The following is a 20,061-nucleotide window of genomic DNA, read 5'->3' as shown; positions in this document are numbered from 1 at the left end:
AGGTAAATTCCAAATTTTTTTCCAATCCATCTTCGGTTCACCGCTAGAACCTGTGAGATTAGCGTTTCCTTCCCTCTGGTTCAGCTGTCTTGGTCGGGCAAGAATATTGCGGTAACATGATTTGACCGAAAATTGGCCATTTGGACAGAAATGCCAAACGAACCGATCTTGTGCGTGCATGGTACCAATCGGGACAGCAAGAATTCTCTGTTTATCAATTGGCCTGAAGACTTCATCGATTAGAGCCAAGTTCCATTTCCTAGTCAATGGGTCAACAATATCAGCAACTCGATTCGGAAATGGCGTGTTGATAGGTCGCTTCGTGAGAACCTTAAAATTGCAATCATCCACAATCCACGGGTCACCCCAAATTGCCGTATCTTGTCCGTTTCCAATTCTAATACACATAAGTATTAAAGTGACAATTAAGCAATTTGAGAAAATGACATAAGTATTTGACTCATGTCCTCTCATATCCTCTTCTTATGTTATATATAGATTGGGTTTTTTAAATGTTGCGTGGTAAGATTTATAATGCAAACATGCATGTTAATTGTTAAGATTTAACAAGTCATATTTCTATTTTTATCTCTTAATATTTGATATATATGGACGAAAAATAGGAGATTGAAGTTAGAAGGATTCTTCACGACTTAGTTTCAATTATGATAATGATTGAAAAGTATAGTTAGAAAATTAGTAAAGAATACAAATAAAATTATATAAATTACGTAAATATTATTAGAGTTTTTTAGAGATGTCCTAGCGTTTTCTTTCTTTTATATATAACTAGTAATTGCCCCCATGCAATGCACGAGACAAATCATTTGTCCTGTACACTCGCCAAATATATTGTATTAATTTGTCGATAGAAGCAACATTTTTTTTTATCAAAGGTAATGAGGTCTGTGATTTATATAGAATACAATTTTTTTCACAATACACACGTATAAAATTGCATTTCAATTTATGCCTATTAATTAATGAACTTTTTTTTAGTGTTATTTTTTAACATATCTAATTGCAACTATCATCCTTGTGTAATCTCTAATTGCTAAATATCCCCCTATAAAAAAAAAGGGTAAATAGCACTTAACTCCCTTGTGGTTTGGACATTTTGCACATGACCCCCTTATGGTATGAATTTAGGCATATAACCCCCTTGTGGTTTTGACATTTTGCACATGACCCCCTTATGGTATGAAATTAGGCACATAACCTCCTTGTGGTTTTGAAATTTTGCACATGACCCCCTTATGGTATGAAATTAGCACATAACCCCCTTGATAGAAAATTGGAAAAGACTAAATTGCCCCTATCAAGTCAAAAATTCTTGTTTTAATTTAAAAATAATTATTCAAAAAAGCACAATAATATATTATATTTCTCATTTTAAAAAAAAGTACATTAAGCTTTTCATTTTATAGAATAATTATTTTTAAATTGAAACAAATTTTTTTGACTTGATAGGGGTAATTTAGTCTTTTCAGTTTTCTATTCAAGGGGGTTATGTGCTAATTTCATACCATAAGGGGGTTATGTGCAAAATTTCAAAACCACAAGGGGGTTATGTGCCTAATTTCATACCATAAGGGGGTCATGTGCAAAATGTCAAAACCACAAGGGGGTTATGTGCCTAAATTCATACCATAAGGGGGTCATGTGCAAAATGTCCAAACCACAAGGGGTTAAGTGCTATTTACCCAAAAAATAACTCACTAACTCCCCTATGTGTTAACAAAGTCAAGGCAGCCGGACCCCTGGAGGCAAATTGTGTCTCTCACTCGCGGATTGTGCGAAATTTTTATTTTATTTTCAGGGTGAAATGATAGAAATATCCCTTTATAAAAAGAAAAAAACACCAAATTAATTTAATTATAAATAATCTAATTTATAGGACTAAATTATGATTTCTAAAATTACAAAATAATAATAATAATAAGCCATTGTTAAGTGTATATTTTTACACTTAATTGTACCTTTTAATTGGGGCTTTTGGGTGTGTTTTAACGATAATTGGTGCTTAAAATGGTTATTATTTGTATTTTAGGTACAAATTGAAGAATTGGAAACTTATGGGGCAAAAACTGCAATTTTGGGGAAAAAGTGGGCCAAAAGTAAAAGAATCAAAACTCTGAAGAATTAAAGACCGGACGGCCGTCCGGATTCCAGGGCTATTTCTCGCACGGGCGTCCGGATTCACGAGGTGGCGCAGTGAAGGAAGTTTAATTACACAAGGAAACCGCCCTCTTATATTTTTGCACCCTATTTAAAGGCCAAAAAGCACACAATTAGGAATCGATCTTTTTACACGCATTCTAGGAGCAAGAGAACGGAGCAACGAAGACGAAGACTTGACGATTCTTCATCATAGTTCTCCCTTTACTTTTGTTCATAACTTTTATGAATTTTCGTATTTTTATTATGCTTTTCGTAGAGAACATGAGTAGCTAAGTTTTTATTCTAGGATTTGTTGGAACCCAGTGGTGATTCGAACCTATTTTTCTAATATTATGCAAGTTTAAATTCATTGATTATTTCTCCTATTTGATCTTATTTAGCGCATGAAAGTAGCTAATTTATGTTGCTATATGTTATTGTTAGAATTGATTGACAGATCGTTTTAATAATTAGAACAAGGATAGGAGAGCCTTCGAGTAGTTTTCACCGGATGAGTGTGTTAATTGCATGTGTTATCGTAGACATACAGATAATACCTTAGGTAGCCGTTTTCGAGATTTGTTATTTAATGCTTTATTCATACTAGGTTTGCATAGACATATAGTGAATCGTTTATGAATAATAGACTTATAATACACGCGACAGCGGGTTATGAGTAATTTCGTGTCTCGGGTTAATAATCATGAATTGTAACTTGCATGATAGAGGTTTAATTGGGTGAAGAATTATCGCATAGGGGGAAGATAAAATCCTAGATCCGTTTTTATATTGATATTTTCTCGTGATTATTTGCTTTCTTAACTAGTTTAATTGTTTAATTGATTTAAATTGACAACCTTGCGTAGGCTGGATAAAAATCATAATTGTTAGAATTTGGTACTTAGGATTAGGTAATTTGAGTATTCCCTGTGGGATCGACATCCGACTCTCACGAGTCCACTTTTACTACTTGTTTGCGATACGTACACTTGCCTGTTAGGTATTTCACACCAACAAGTTTTTGGCGCCGTTGCCGGGGAATACGGCTAAATTATTTATTTATCCTAATATTAAATTTGAGCAATTTTTCTTACTTCAGCCATTTTATTTATTTTATTTAATTATTTTATTTTTATTATTTTGTTTTAGGTACTTTTTATGCGAAGAGGACACGACACGAGCTTGCTACCTCTCGATCCCGAAATTCAGCGAACGTTTAGGCAAGCCAGGAGAAATCAACGGTTAGCTCAAAACGCTCCCGCAACAATGGAAGAAGAGATTAATCGTAGGGGAGATAACCAAGGGCGACCACCGAATGCGGCGAGAGAAGTCGTCAACGAGCAAGAGCAACGCCGGCTAATTAATCCACCATCTCGTCAACGAGCATTGCATGAGTACACCGTTCCAACACTCAATGGGTTTCAATCAAGCATCCAGCAGCCCCCCATTGAAGCCAACAATTTCGAAATTCGAGCGGGACTCCTCACTATGCTCCAAAACAATGGGTTATTCAGCGGATTGGCTCACGAAGATCCACATCTCCACTTGGTCAACTTTCTCGAAACGTGTGATTCGCACAAGATGAACGGAGTAACACCCGAAGCACTGCAACTCCGCCTGTTCAAGCACTCCTTACAAGGAGCAGCCCGAGAATGGTTACAAACTCGCGCACCGCACTCCATCTCGTCTTGGTCCTAGCTAGCACAACTTTTCATGAACACATACAACTCCCCAACAAAAACTGAGAGAATCCGGAGAGAAATTCAAAACTTGATAAAAGAAGCCGGTGAAGCATTATTCGAGACGTGGGAGCGGTTCAAACAGTTAGTAAGGAGGTGCCCGAATCACGGACTTCAAGAGTGGCGCCAACTGCAAATATTTTACGATGGGCTACAAGACAACTCGAGAACCGTGCTCGACTCTGTAGCGGGAGGAATATTCATGAGTTTGACCTACGACGAAGCATACGAACTTTTGGAGCGAATCGCTAGAAATAAATACATGCGGGCATCGGATCGGTCAAATAGCGGAGCCGCTAAAACGGGAGGAATTTTGGAGTTAGACGGGGTCACTGCAATCACGGCCTAGTTAGAGAAGCTATCAAAGCAAGTAGTAGCATTGCAAACTCAGCAAGTCCATGCAGTCCAAGTCCCCGACCAGTGCGTAAAAGAAACGGAGTCTCTGAATTATGTGCATGACACTAACCGACAACAGAGGAACCCGTACTCCAACACTTATAACCCGGGATGGAAAGATCACCCTAACTTTGGGTGGGGAAGAAATCAGCAAGGACAAAGGCAAGCACCACCCCAAGGTCAACCGCCTAATTATTCACGACCAGCTCCCGGATTCCAAAATCCGCCTCAAGCTCCACCTCAAGGTGGAGACCTCGCAAATATCTTGGCCCAATTTATGACGTCTACCCAAGCATCCATCCGAAATTTGGAAACACAAATGGGTCAACTTGCAACCCAACTAACCGCGAGGCCATCGGGAGCACTGCCGTCAAATACGGAAGATCCTCGAAAGAGCAACATCGATCAATGCAATGCCGTAAGTTTAAGAAATGGGAGACAATTGGAGGAAGCCCCACGACAAGAGAAGCAAAACACGGTAATCGAGAAGCCGGGAGTGATTGGGGAAAAAGAAGCAACTCACGAAGAACCACTATCATCCACAGTGAAATCACGAGCCCCTCAAGTCCCATATCCTCAAAAGCTGCTAAAGAAGAAGCTCGATGCCGAGTACCAAAGATTTTTGGACAAGTTGAAGGAAATACATATAAATATCCCGTTTATTGAAGCCCTTCAAAAGATGCCAAAGTGGGTGAAATTTCTCAAGGATCTCGTGACGAAGAGGAAGAAATTGCAAGGGAATGAGATGATCCAACTCACGGAGCAATGCAGCGCAATTCTTACACGGCCCCTTCCACAAAAACTCGGCGACCCAGGTAAGTTCACTATTCCTTGTACTATATGAGGTACAAATTTTAGATCGCTCATAGATTTAGGTGCTAGCATTAATCTTATGCCTTATTCCACTTATAAAAATCTTGGGTTAGGTGAGATTGAACCGACGGCTATAACTCTTCAATTAGCCGATAGGTCTTTCGTTTACCCAAAAGGTATTTTAGAGAATGTGCTAGTGAAAGTGAACAAATTTATCTTCCCTGTTGATTTTGTGATACTTGATATAGATGATGATAGGGAGATACCTCTTATTTTAGGAAGGCCGTTTTTAGCCACGTCGAAAACTCTAATTGATTGTGCTAGTGATGATCTTACAATGACGGTGCATGATGAAACGATCAAATTTAATGTTTTTAGTAAAAAATCATGCAATAATAATGAATGCTTTACTATTGATCTTATGGATTTTACAAATTATGAAAAATTTGATGTTTCGAGTTTGGACCATGGGAAAGCATCGTTGAGTGCGTTGAGTGCAGGAGACGATGGCGGAAAAGGGAATCGGAAGGAGCAAGTTTATTGTGCGGACTCAATTTCAATTCCTCCGAGAGATAGTCAAAAGAGTTGGGGTGATAACGATGATGAACGTGCAAGGAGGATGTGGCCACCTAAAGAACCAAACGAGCATTATTGGGGAGAGGGATTCAATCGCCAAGTGACTTCGGTCACGTTAGCTTGAACAAAGAAGCAGACAAAGTCCGGCTGAAGACTGTAAACTTAGCGCTTCTCGGGAGGCAACCCGAGATTTCATCTTTCTTTCTTTTATTTTATTTTAGTTTTGTTAGTTTTAGTTTTTATTTTATTTTAATTTTTTATTTTATTGAAAAGCATGCATACTAACGAATTAAGAATTTTTTATTTTTTTAGGGGTCAAAATGCAATTTTTGAAAGCTATCACACGGCCGTGCCAGAAATCTCACCGTGTGAGATTCAAGAGAGGCTACTGTATAAATTTGGCGAGGGGCGCGACCATGCGAAAAAGTAACTAGAATTTCGCACGGCCGTCCGAGATTCTCGAGGTGCTACTGGACAAAATTGAGAAGGGGCGCGGCCGTGCGGAATTTACCCTGCATTCTCGCACGGCCGCCCGAGAAAAAAAAATAAGGCTACAACCCATAATTTAAGTTTCGCACGGCCGTACGAAAATATAGGGCAATTACTCACACGACCGTGCGAATTAGAAAAAAAGGGGCAGATTAAAAAAGGGTTTCCACACCACAATTTTCACAAATTTCAAATCCCCTCTTCGAACCCTAACCTTCTCCTTTCGAAATTTTCCCTTTTCTTTGAAGAATTTCACCGAAAATTCACCAAATACACACTTATAATACTTAAACACGGTGATTTGTTGTTGATTTTTGCAGGGAGGATTCAAGAAAGGTGCAATTTTCTCTAAAAACCCATTCAACAAGGAACGCCCACAAGGTGTTCGACGAATTGCCCGAGTCAAGTTTGGGGGAAATTTTGCACACCAATTCACTTCAAATCCCTTCCACAAGATATTCTTACATCATGGGGAAAATAGGACGTGACGGAGAGGGCACCTCACAAGGCGAAGGCACTTCAAAAGGCAAGGGGAAGGGCAAGAAAGCCGATCAAATTCCAACCCCCGATGACGATGCTTTTTGTGTCGAAGGCTCCAAGGTTCGTTTTGAAAAACAAAAAGTGAAGAAGCTTGTGACGGAGCGTTCCTATGAGATCACCCTACCGCAATTTCAACCGTTGCATCAAGAATTCATACGACGAGGGTGGCAATCATTGTTAGAACCAGCGGAGTCGATAAACTTATCTTTGGTCCGCGAGTTCTACGCCAACACCCGTATTCTCCTAACTTCGGATAGGAAGACGAGCACGGTTCGAGGGAAGCGGGTCGATTGGAGTGCCAAAGCCATCAACTCCTCCTACAACACCCGACATGAGCCATTCAATTGGGAGAAAATGCAACTCGCGGTAACAAGAGATCAACTCGGCGAGGTGTTATGCGATGGGACCCCAATTTGGTCCGAATTATCCACCGAGGAGGAATACGAGTTGGAGTGGAAATGCATCCACCAAATAGGCAAGGCGTGCCTTACTTTCATATGCGCCAACCTCATCCCCACCCGCTCGTGGACTCACGTGGTCCCAGAACGGTGTGCTCTTGCATATTCAATTTTAAAGGGCACACCGATCAATGTTGGCGAAATCATATCCGATTGTTTTTGGATCTCCATGATCAACAACTCCAAGGGGTTCTATTTCCCTTGCCTCATTACCGGCCTATGCAAGAAGGCAAAGGTCCCAATCAAAACGACGGATATTATCACACAAATTCGGAAGCCGATGAGTAACCTTGCGGCCCGACAATTCAAGGCACCCATCCACGGGGGCGAGCAACCCGTCGATGACCAACCATTAGCTCCACCCGAGGGTCCCAGCACAAGTTCGGACCGCCGTTTTCAAAGAAGAATGGAGCGAGAGTTGGTCATTACTAGAAATCGGCTAGCCACGGTGGAGCACAAGGTGAGCACAATCGAATCTCTTCAATGGTGGTCGGGGAAGATGCTCCAAGCCATTGTGCGCCATTTGGCGTGCGGTACTCCCAAGTGCGCCGAACCGGCCCCGTTGCCCGCACCGATTCTTGAGCCGGTACCCGAGCTATTGGATGATGATGAGGATGGTGATGCTCATGCACACGGTGGAATTGGTGAGCCACCCGATGATGGTCCAGACGCTTAAACAGGTGTTTTCTATCCTTAAACTCCGGGCGAATCACATTGAGGGCAATGTGAATTTTAAGTTTGGGGGTGGTTAACTATTTGTTTTCTTTTATGTGCGCCTAATTTGTGTTTTACTTGTTTGTTAGTTTGCATGCTTTAGTTTTTGTTTTAGTTGTCGTTTTCGTTTTATTATTTGCTTTAAGAAAAAAAAAAAATTTTAAAAAAAAAATTCTGCTTGAATCGATGCATCGATGAATTATGATGATGGGAGATGGTCAATGTTTGATGATGAGATTACTTGTTTTATGTTGATATGGATTAGATATTCTTTTATCTTTCGATTCAACGGAACGTAGAAGTGAATTATTGCTAGGAATCACACCTTGTGCATTGCTTTGGTTGAATGTTTTGTATTTTAAATTTGGAATTTATTTGTGCTAAATCATGTTTTGTTCGGTTTTAAATCTCACCTTAGGACATTTATGATACGAAGTATTGGGTAGTAAGTGATTTGGGATATGATTTGGGCCTTCTTTGAACCGTTTGAGCCTTTCGAGCCTACCTTTTTTATCGAATTTATCCTTGGAACCTTGATTTGAGCCTCGGAGAAAAGGTGTTCTTTCTTTTAGCCAATATGTAGAAGGTAGAAAAGTGGAGATTTTTGAATAATTATCCCTTGAAGTTCGGTCGAAAATTCTTATAAGGTCTTTCTTCTTCTTCTTCTTCGAAAAAAAGAGATAGATATATATGTGCATCTTTACATATATATATATATATATATATATATATATATATATATATATATATATATATATATATATATATATATATATATATATATATATATATATCTAAATTCAAAAAAAAAAAAAAAAAAGAAGAGAAGAAGAAGAGATTAGAAGGGAGAAATAAGGACTAGTTGTTGGATTGTGTTGAAAGCTCGATCCATTGCCTCAAGGGCAAAAGTGTAGACGTTTGAACTTTTGAGAATCGAGTTTATTAAAGTCCTTAGAGGTGAATTCATTGTTTCAACGCCTATCTTTCAAATTTTGGCGTAATCACCTCAATTCAAGAAAATTAGCCACACATACTCATATTACCTACCTCGGACCAAAGAGCCTAACAATTGAAAGCCACAAAGTCCCAATGATCCCAATAGCTTAATGCTAAATATTAGTTGAGTAGAATAATTTGGTGAGTATTTGGAGTCAAATATATGCATGTAAGTATAAATTCTTTCTATCTTTAACTTGCAAATATTGGATACTTGAAGCAATTGTATGATTTGTGGTTTTTGGTGATAGTGAGTGACTAAGTGCCGTTGAATGTTGAGCTTGCGAATGCCTAAGAATTGTCATCATAATTGCAAGTTCTGAAAACGCGAAATTGAGCCATTGATCTATGTAATGAGATGTATAGTTGAGTTTTGTGCTCATAAATTGATTTTACTTGAGGACAAGCAAAAGTTCAAGTTTGGGGGTGTGTTAAGTGTATATTTTTACACTTAATTGTACCTTTTAATTGGGGCTTTTGGGTGTGTTTTAACGATAATTGGTGCTTAAAATGGTTATTATTTGTATTTTAGGTACAAATTGAAGAATTGGAAACTTATGGGGCAAAAACTGCAATTTCGGGGAAAAAGTGGGCCAAAAGTAAAAGAATCAAAACTCTGAAGAATTAAAGACCGGACGGCCGTCCGGATTCCAGGGCTATTTCTCGCACGGGCGTCCGGATTCACGAGGTGGCGCAGTGAAGGAAGTTTAATTACACAAGGAAACCGCCCTCTTATATTTTTGCACCCTATTTAAAGGCCAAAAAGCACACAATTAGGAATCGGTCTTTTTACACGCATTCTAGGAGCAAGAGAACGGAGCAACGAAGACGAAGACTTGACGATTCTTCATCATAGTTCTCCCTTTACTTTTGTTCATAACTTTTATGAATTTTCGTATTTTTATTATGCTTTTCGTAGAGAACATGAGTAGCTAAGTTTTTATTCTAGGATTTGTTGGAACCCTATGTGGTGATTCGAACCTATTTTTCTAATATTATGCAAGTTTAAATTCATTGATTATTTCTCCTATTTGATCTTATTTAGCGCATGAAAGTAGCTAATTTATGTTGCTATATGTTATTGTTAGAAATGATTGACAGATCGTTTTAATAATTAGAACAAGGATAGGAGAGCCTTCGAGTAGTTTTCACCGGATGAGTGTGTTAATTGCATGTGTTATCGTAGACATACAGATAATACCTTAGGTAGCCGTTTTCGAGACTTGTTATTTAATGCTTTATTCATATTAGGTTTGCATAGACATATAGTGAATCGTTATGAATAATAGACTTATAATACACGCGACAGCGGGTTATGAGTAATTTCGTGTCTCGGGTTAATAATCAGGAATTGTAACTTGCATGATAGAGGTTTAATTGGGTGAAGAATTATCGCATAGGGGGAAGATAAAATCCTAGATCCGTTTTTATATTGATATTTTCTCGTGATTATTTGTTTTCTTAACTAGTTTAATTGTTTAATTGATTTAAATTGACAACCTTGCGTAGGCTGGATAAAAATCATAATTGTTAGAATTTGGTACTTAGGATTAGGTAATTTGAGTATTCCCTGTGGGATCGACATCCGACTCTCATGATCGAGTCCACTTTTACTACTTGTTTGCGATACGTGCACTTGCTTGTTAGGTATTTCACACCAACAAGCCATTAAAAAGAAGAAACAGGGAAAAAAAAGAAAAAAAGAAGCAAAAGTAAATCACATCTTCTTCCTCTCCGTCGGCCCACCTCCAAGTTCAGCACCGGCGCTGTCTCGCACCACCGCCATCCCCCGCCTCCTTCAAATCCGTTCCCACTACACCGCCTTCCACCCACTCCTTCAAATTCAATCCCACTACATCTCCTTCTACCCATTCCTTCAAATTCGTTCCCACTACCACGCTGCTGCCGGTCTTGCACCACCCATTTCTTAGTGATAGAGAGATAGTTGTGTATAGTTGAAGAATCAAGAATGAAAAAGATTACTTGTGACGAATCTGTGTGAGAGAGACCGAGACGAGATCGAGATCGATATCTCTCCGCCGCTGAAATATAGATCCGCCGCCGCCGCCGCTTGTATATATTTCTTTTTGTTGTGTATTTATATCTACCATTTTCACCGTTGTTGTGGTGGTGGATCTGAAGAAGATGGTTGTGGTGGTGGTGTAGCAGGACAACACAGGTTGAGCCGGTGACGGTGGGCGGGTGGGTGGATGGAAAGGGAAGAAGACGTTTTTTTTAAGGGGAAATGGCAAATAGGCTCATGACAAGGGCACTTAATTAAAAGAGGGACATCCAACTTTTTTGTCTTTTAAATAACTCCAGCTCATTCAAACTTATTTGCAAATAAGGAATATCCTTTTATATATACCAAAATTACCCAAATTCATTGAAACTCAATTCAACTTTACTTTCATGATTTACACCCTAATTTAGCCAAATTTCATCAATTAACTAATTTTAACCCCAATTTTGACCCGTCACCACCGGAGACCGCCGGTCTCCGACGTTGACTTTTTTTTTTTTTTGTTTTTTTGAAAAACTTTTTTTTCCCTGAAATTTTTTTCCGGTCGGTCAACTGCCGTTGACCGCCGGGTCTCCGGCGTTGACTTTTTTTTTATTTTTTTTTTATAATTTTGTTTTTTCTTAAAAAAATATTTTAATTAATATAACTGTCTTGGCTGCTAAATTACTGTCTCCGGCAGTTATTTAACTGTCGGAGATAGTAATTTAACTGTTAATTGACCTTTTTTTTTTCTTCAAAAATATTTTAATTAATATTACTGTCTTTGCTGCTAAATTACTGTCTTCAGCAGTTATTTAACTGTCGGAGACAGTAATTTAACTGTTAATTGGTTTTTTTTTAAAATATTTTAATTAATATTACGGTATTCGTTACTAAATTACTGCCTTCAGCAGTTATTTAACTGTCGGAGACAGTAATTTAACTGTTAATTGACTTTTTTTATTTTTTAAAAAAATATTTTAAATTAATATTACTGTATTTGTTGCTAAATTACTGTCTCCAGCAGTTATTTAACTGTCGGAGACAGTAATTTAACTGTTAATTGATTTATTTAATTTTTGAAATTTTTTTCTTAAAAAAAACTATTTTAATTAATATTACTGCATTGGCTGCTAAATTACTGTCTCCAACAGTAATTTAACTGTCTTAGACAATAATATTAATAATATTACTGTTCGGGAAAATAATATTCATAATATTACTGTCCCAAACAGTAATATTACTATATGAGACAATAATTTAATAGCCAAGACAGTAATATTAATTAAAATATTGTTTCTAAGAAAAAAAATTCAAAATTAAAAAAAAAAAAAATAAACATCGGAGACCGGCGGTCAACCACCGGTCAACAGTGGTTGACCGGCCGGAAAAAAAAATTCAGGGAAAAAGAAAGTTTTCAAAAAAAAAAAAAAAAAAGTCAACGCCGGAGACCGGCGGTCAAAGCCGGAATCTGGCCGGAAAAAAGAATTTAAGAAAAAAAATTATTTTCTGAGAAAAAAAATATTTTGGGGGTTAATGTGACATATTTGTTTAAATCCGGGGTCAATGTGTGATATTAAGAAAGTTAGAGCATAATGGATGGAATTGATAAAAATTATATTATGGAGGGTATTTTAGACTAAAGACATGGGGATGGATTTAATTGAGAGACTGTTTTTTTTTTCTACCAAAGTGCGTCTAAGTCCAATGTGATGGACTTTTTTGCCATTCACCCTTTTTTTAAATGATTATTATTATTTATTATAAAATGTAACATAAACAATTACAAAATATATAAAAACACTATAAAAAATGCATATAAGAATTTAATATTACAATATATATTTAATTCTTGTTTATGTATTTTTTTTATTCTTAATAATTAAATTAATTTGGTGTATTATACAAATTTAAAGAGATTCAAAAATTTGGTGTATTATACTTTACTAATTGCTAAAAAAACCCTTAGGGCATTTTTGTTTATTCACCATTACTCAAAGCCTAAAATAAAAAAGGGTGCAGTGTGTTTCGAAAATATTAACAGAGGGGGGAGTTAGTAAGTTTTTTTTATCACAGGGGAGTATTTGACAATTAGAGATTACACAGGGGTGGTATTTGCAATAAGCTCTTTTTTAACATAGTACAAAACTATTGTCGCTACAAATCAGCCGTAATTGATCATAATAAGAAATGTATAGGTAATCCCTAATCACGACTAAATAAATGGGATTATTAGCAAGACCCCCTCATCTATAGGAAAAGTGGTTAAGAAAACACCTCCTTCTAAAAATAATTCGAGAAAACTCCCTTACCTAATATTCCACCAAAATCCTATTTTTATAATTCCAAAAATACCCTTAATTTCAAATCCTTAATCTCATTTTCATTTATCCCATATTCTTTCCGATTCAGATATAAATTTACCCATACATGAGGATCTGCTTTATTCCTATATCCCTTTGCGTGGTCTTTTCATTGTTTTCTTTTGAATTCACATAAAAAAAATTGAAGCTATTTTCGTCGTTTGTTTCATTTATGGTTGTCAACTTATTAAACTCTTATATTTATGCACTTTTAATCTGAATGGTTTGCTGAAAAAGTTAGATTCGGTTATGGAGGAGTTCAGTGCGTTCATGGTGGAGAAGGCGGCGGCGGCAGTGCAACAAGGGTGGTGTGGGGCGGTGGTTAAGAAGGTTTCTCCAGCGGATATGGAGAATAAAAAGGTGGAAGTTGGAGAATATGGATGCCGCTCCACGATCGCTTCGAACATGGAGGATTACAGTAGGAGCGTAACGAGGATGATAGTTGCTGGTTCGGGGCAGGTGATTAGAGGGATATTGTGGTGTGGTGACGTCACTCTTGATAGGCTGAAATGGGGTGGTGATGGTGTGGTGTGACGGCGGCGTGGTGACCACGAAGAGCAGATCTAGGGTTTTTGATAGATCAGGCGAAAGACGGTGCGGGTAAAGAAATTCGCGCAAGCTGGACCCTTAATCGACTATATGTTTTTTTGGTAGTCGATTAAGCTTGATTAAGGTTGATCGACTATGTTATGACAGTCGATTAAGGTTGATCGACTCCATTTTTTTATTTTTATTTTGGATTTTTTGTTTATTGATTCCAAGTGTATAAAAATCAATTATAATTTTTGTATATTTTTTGTTTTTGTAAACTATAGTTGATTTTGCATTTTTTTCGCAATTGTGATTTGTTATGTTTAGTAGCAGATTCTTAATCGACTATGCTTCATAATAGTCGATTAATATACCTGATATAGAAAAAAAAATTAAAAAACAAAAAAAAAAATTTAAAAATTAAAGATTTTCCTTAATCGACCATGAAGCATAGTCGATTAAGGCTAATCGACTATGCTTCGTAGTCGATTAAAAAAACGGAAAAAAAAAAAATTCACTGAACGCGTGACCCAGTGATAATGAGGCGGGCGGGGGCAAAGTAAGAAAACATAATGGATCAAAATGGCTGTGGGCTTTTCTTAAATGGACTAAAATATTTTGGACCTCTCTCCATTAAAAAAAGTACTGAGGGGGTTTCCTCAAATATGCCATAAATAAATAGATAATTATAGAATAGAAAAAATAAAATAAAATATGATAAAAATAAATTAAACTTAACAAAATCGGACAAATTGCATGAAACAGCTTCTATAAAAACTACCAAAAAAGAAGAAAAAATAGAGAAAACTACCCAATTTTGAAATAAGTAAAATTGTCTAGGGAGTTGTACGGGGTGTGTGCAGTTAATCTGGTATAGGGTTGTAACTTGTAAGCGATGAGCATAAAATATCCAGTTATAAATAAAAAATGTACAGTTCATTGAGTCAAAAAAAAGAGTATATTCACTGCATTAAAATCCAAAGTACTTCTTTTTTTTGATAAGAATCCAAAGTACTTCTCTTTAACGGTTTTGCAAAATAATATGATGTCGAAGAACCGCTAGGGGAAGTCAAAGAAATCTGCAGGCTTTTTCTGAAATATGATGTCGTTCAATATGCTTTTTTCCCTTCAAAAGTTTGGCACGAGGTTGTTAACTTGTTTGAAACAAACACGAAGATGAGAACGAACTCAAAGAAATCTGCAATCAATAAGCATTAATTGTTTAGCTACTAAGAGGTATAAATACGAAACAAATGCTGGCAGAAGAATACGACTATAGAAATGAAACATCAAACTCAAATAGAAAAGTTGGTTTAAACCACCGACAAAATACAAAGTGGAGGCATCCAACAAAACTGCAAAATCCATGAACTCAATGCTTATCTCCATATATAATCCCATTTACCAATTGAAGAAAAACAAAAAGCGAAAAGAACAGGCCGATAAAAAAACGTAGTGTTACTATTCAATAAACGATCGGGAACCAACGACTTATCCAATAATGAACATCATCTCAGAAATAAATATGAGGACAACAACGATATTTCAATGAAAGAAAGCTGCTATGGAACTTCGCAAACTTTGATACAAATTTGAAGTCGCGAAAGTAATTAGAACTTCACAAACTCTTTGGAGGAAGAAGAAGGAACATACGGTGGAAATTTTTTGTGTTTTAACAAACCTGCAAGAAAGCAAAATACATTCCACAAACTTTAAACCACTATAAACAACATAAAATTTGAATATGTTAAAAAAATGGCTACTATGGGAGATTCTAAGCAAAGAATATATACCAATTCTATGTCTGTTGTTATTGGTCGATGAAAGGGGAAATAAAAAAAATTAAGAAATCATAACTCGATCCATAAAATAAACACATACGAATTCCGGAAACCTTTGAGGACCGTCACATATAATTTAATTTGATCAGCACCAACAAAAACATGCGAAAAAGCAAAACACAAACCATATGTTCTGAGCAAACTTAAACAAAATATGTATCTGATATGCCTATTGGCCCAGTCCAATAGCCCACATTTACTGGACCACAGGCCCAACTTAATAGTTATTTCTACAGAGGCCCAATCAAATCCAAATAAGGTTGAGCCCGATAAATTGTCTCGACCCAATCAATAAAGTATAAATAGAACTTAAATTCATTTAATGAAGGTACGCATTTTATTATTCAATCACTCCCTCTACAAAAATTCTCTCAGCTATTATTGATTATCCGTACGTCTGACTTGAGCGTCGGAGGGGTTTCCGCCGGATCAACCCCCGACTGAGATTACGTGTTATTTGTTCGCAGGATCCTTGAGTAAATTAAAGTTTTCAGGACTATCTAGCTCGTGAGCACGTGACCTACTTTGCTCTCCCAGCTTCAACACTCCAGGTGATTTATTTCTTACATCATCATTTTGGCGCCGTCTGTGGGAATGCAAACCAGATCACGTAGCCAGCAAGATCCTCCTGAGTCCACTCGGAGAGAGAATGACACAGGTAACAACCTCCCAGTTCGAGGAGGCTCTGGCTTGCCACCTCCTCCACGTGCTCCGGATCCACCACGCGAGGTTCAGGTGATTCCCCCTCGGGACCCACCACTCGCCGATCCTCCACTACAGGCTCCACCTCTACCTGCTTCCCGAACGGTTCAAATAACCGAGGAGGCACTCCAACGAATGATAACAAAAGCTTCCACTCGCACAGCCACTGATGCGGTAGCGCAATACATTGCCACGATGGCAGCAAACGCTCCCCCGCGATCCCAGCTAATGCTCCACCCGCAATGCCATCCAGGGCACATCAACCAGCCCAGAATAATGACGATCGGATAAGTGTATCCTCATCCACCTCTGATCCACGATCCCGGATGCAGCTATCTACCAATCACAGGGAGCCACAACCCAGACAGCAACGCCACCATTCACTCCAATGGGGTGATGCGTCTCCACGAAGAGCTCATATCTTTAATGAAGGGGAAGACGAGATAAATAGTAGAGTATCTCGTCAAAACCAATTCCCCAGATTGAACAACCCAATTGACGGAAGAGCGCCAGTCCCAACAAGGCGCAGTCCTTTCACCCTAAACATCCTCAACGAGGTATTGCCTCAAGGAGTGAAAGTATCAGGCTTACCTCAGTTCGAAGGAACTACCGACCCGCATGAACACATAGAGAAGTTCCACGCTATGGCAGACTTATATGGCCCAACAGATGCAGCTATGTGCAAGATGTTCCGCACCACTCTTTCCAAGAGAGCCATGAATTGGTTCAATGCTCTGCCCACAGGATCAATTGACACTTTCGCTCAGTTATCATTGCGTTTCACCAACCAATTCGCCATCAATAAGCAATACGCTAAAACTCCAGTACATCTCTTCTCTATCGTACAGAGAGACAATGAAACACTCCGCAACTACATCCGGCGTTTTGTGGAAGTTGTTCATGAAGTTCCCAGTGTAGGACAATATATGCTCTCAGGGATTATGCAGCAAAACCTAAAGTCGGGTAGGTTCAAAGAATCTTTCGCAGGAAGACCTCCTGGCAACTTAGATGAGTTGTTAAATCGAGCTGAAAAATACATACGCATAGAAGAAGCTTCTGCCAATGCTCCTCCAAAGAGGAAGAGAGAAGACGACCCCCCTGATATTAGGAGACGAGATGATCGACGTCCTCCACCCCCGCCTCAAGGCCAATCATCTTCAACTTATAATCGATTCACTCCACTCAATACTCGCCTCACTGAAATACTTCATGTGATTGAACAAAAAGGTCTGGCAGAGCCTCCACGCCCAATGCAACCCAATGCGAAACGAGAAAGATCGGATCGCTATTGTCGATTCCACAAAGATAAAAGGGCATACTACCGAGGAATGTGCGCAACTCAAATTGGCGATTGAGATGTTGATCAAGCAAGGCCACTTAAGCGAATATATTGATAAGCCTCGAAATAAGCGTCGTGATGATCTTCCACGCTGAGATAACAATCGAGATCAACAGCAACGACGAGAGGATGGGGGTCATCGGCGTGACCCAGATAACAATGATAACCAACCCACTCGGGGAATCATCTCCTTTATCTCCGGAGGACCAGCAGGTGGCGACTCACAAAATGCGAGACGCACCCTCGCTCGATCAGCACGTATGAATCAAGAACATGCGTCTCCATCCGCATCTATCTATCAAATACGAAGACCTGATCATGGCATAGTCTTCAACTCCTCAGACCTTGAAGGGCCAGATGAAGATCATGTCGATGCGTTGGTGATAACAGCAACGGTGGCCAACTTCTTAGTCAAGAAGATACTAGTGGACGGTGGGAGCTCAGCCGACATTATGTATCTCCACACATTCAAGGAGCTGGGCATAGATAACGCCCGGTTCAGCCCCATCACTACACCACTGAAAAGATTCACGGGAGAGGGTGTTTTATCCATGGGGGAAGTAGAGTTACCCATCTCCTTAGGGGAAAATCCCTATCGAGTTACGAAAATGATAAAATTCCTTATCGTCGACAAACCATCCCCTTATAACATCATCCTAGGAAGGCCAGCAATCCATACATTCAAGTCTGTGCCTTCATCTTACCACCAAAAATGGAAATTCCCCACTCCTTATGGAATGGGAGGGGTACTAGGAGATAGGCGTTTCGCTCGAGAATGTTATGCAAGGGCTCTACGTGAGCCATCTAAGAGACCTAATCCTTTAGGGAAAGGAGATGACACCCCGAGACAAGATAAGCGAAAATGGGTCAACGCAGTCATCGAAGCTGATAAAGAAATCCTAATCAGCGTACCCGATGACACAACCAAGCTAGCCGCGGTTGAAGAGCTAAAATCAGTAGAACTCATGCCCGGAGATAATTCTAAGCTTCTCCGCATCGGCTCTGATCTAGATCAAGAAGTGGAGAATCAGCTAGTTAATTTCCTTAGACATAATGGAGACGTATTTGCTTGGAAAGCTCAAGATCTGGCGGGAATTCCTCCCAAAGTGGCATTGCATCGACTAAACGTTGACAAAAGATTGAAACCGGTCAAGCAACGTAAGAGGACTTTCGGTCCTGAGCGTAACAAACATATCAAAGAGGAAGTGGCAAAACTCTTAGATGTAGGCCACATTAGATCGGTTCAGTATCCCGAGTGGTTATCCAATATGGTATTGGTACCTAAACTCGGAGGCAAGTGGAGGCTATGTGTAGACTTCACCGACCTCAACAAGGCATGCCCGAAGGATCCATTTCCCTTACCAAGGATCGACCAGCTCATAGACTCAACCTCAGGGTGCGAACTTCTCAGCTTCCTTGATGCATATCAAGGATACAACCAAATATTGCTCGCCCCAGAAGACCAAGAGAGAGCTAGTTTCATTACAGACCAAGGCATCTACTGCTATCGAGTCATGCCGTTCGGTCTCAAGAATGCATGAGCTACTTACCAACGCCTGGTGAACATGATGTTCGCAGATTTGATTGGTAAGAACATGGAAGTATACATTGATGACATGCTCGTCAAGAGTATTAAAGTCGCGGATCACCTAACCGATTTAAGTCAATGCTTCTCCATCTTACGTAAATACAAGATGAAGCTCAATCCCCTAAAATGTTCTTTCGGAGTTCGAGGCGGAAAATTCTTAGGGTACATGATATCACAACGGGGAATTGAAGTCAACCCAGCAAAGATTGAAGCTATCACCTCCATGACCCCTCCCACATCAATTAAGAAGGTCCAACAACTTAACGGTTGTTTGGCAGCCCTAAACCGATTTATATCCCGATCAGCTGATAATGGCCTTCCTTTCTTCAAGGTACTAAGAGGTGGGAAAAAGTTTGAGTGGAATGAGGACTGCCAAAGAGCTTTCACAGAATTGAAAGCATATCTCACTTCCCCACCTCTACTAACGAAGCCCCAGCCAGAAGATACTCTCTTCCTATATTTGGCTATTTCTGCTGATGCTATTAGCGCAGTGCTCATTCGGGATGGTGAAAAAGGTCACCAACCGATATATTACATAAGTCGAGCTCTCCAAGGCCCAGAGCACCGTTATACCAATATGGAGAAACTTGCTCTCGCCCTCATCAATGCGGCCAGAAAATTACGTCCGTACTTCCAATCGCACCAGGTGATAGTTCTCACCAACTATCCCCTTAAACAAATATTGAGAAGTCCTGAGACTTCCGGACGATTAGCTAAATGGGCTATAGAGCTAAGTGAATATGGGGTTGAATTCAAACCACGCCCAACCATCAAAGCTCAAATCCTGGCAGACTTTGTAGTAGAGATGACTACA

This window comes from Erythranthe guttata, chromosome 12 (genome assembly GCF_056151865.1).
Source record: "Erythranthe guttata isolate IM_541 chromosome 12, IM_541, whole genome shotgun sequence".
NCBI classification, from domain to species: domain Eukaryota; kingdom Viridiplantae; phylum Streptophyta; class Magnoliopsida; order Lamiales; family Phrymaceae; genus Erythranthe; species Erythranthe guttata.
The sequence above is the reverse complement of the archived record's forward strand: the minus strand, read 5'-3'. Positions refer to the sequence as shown.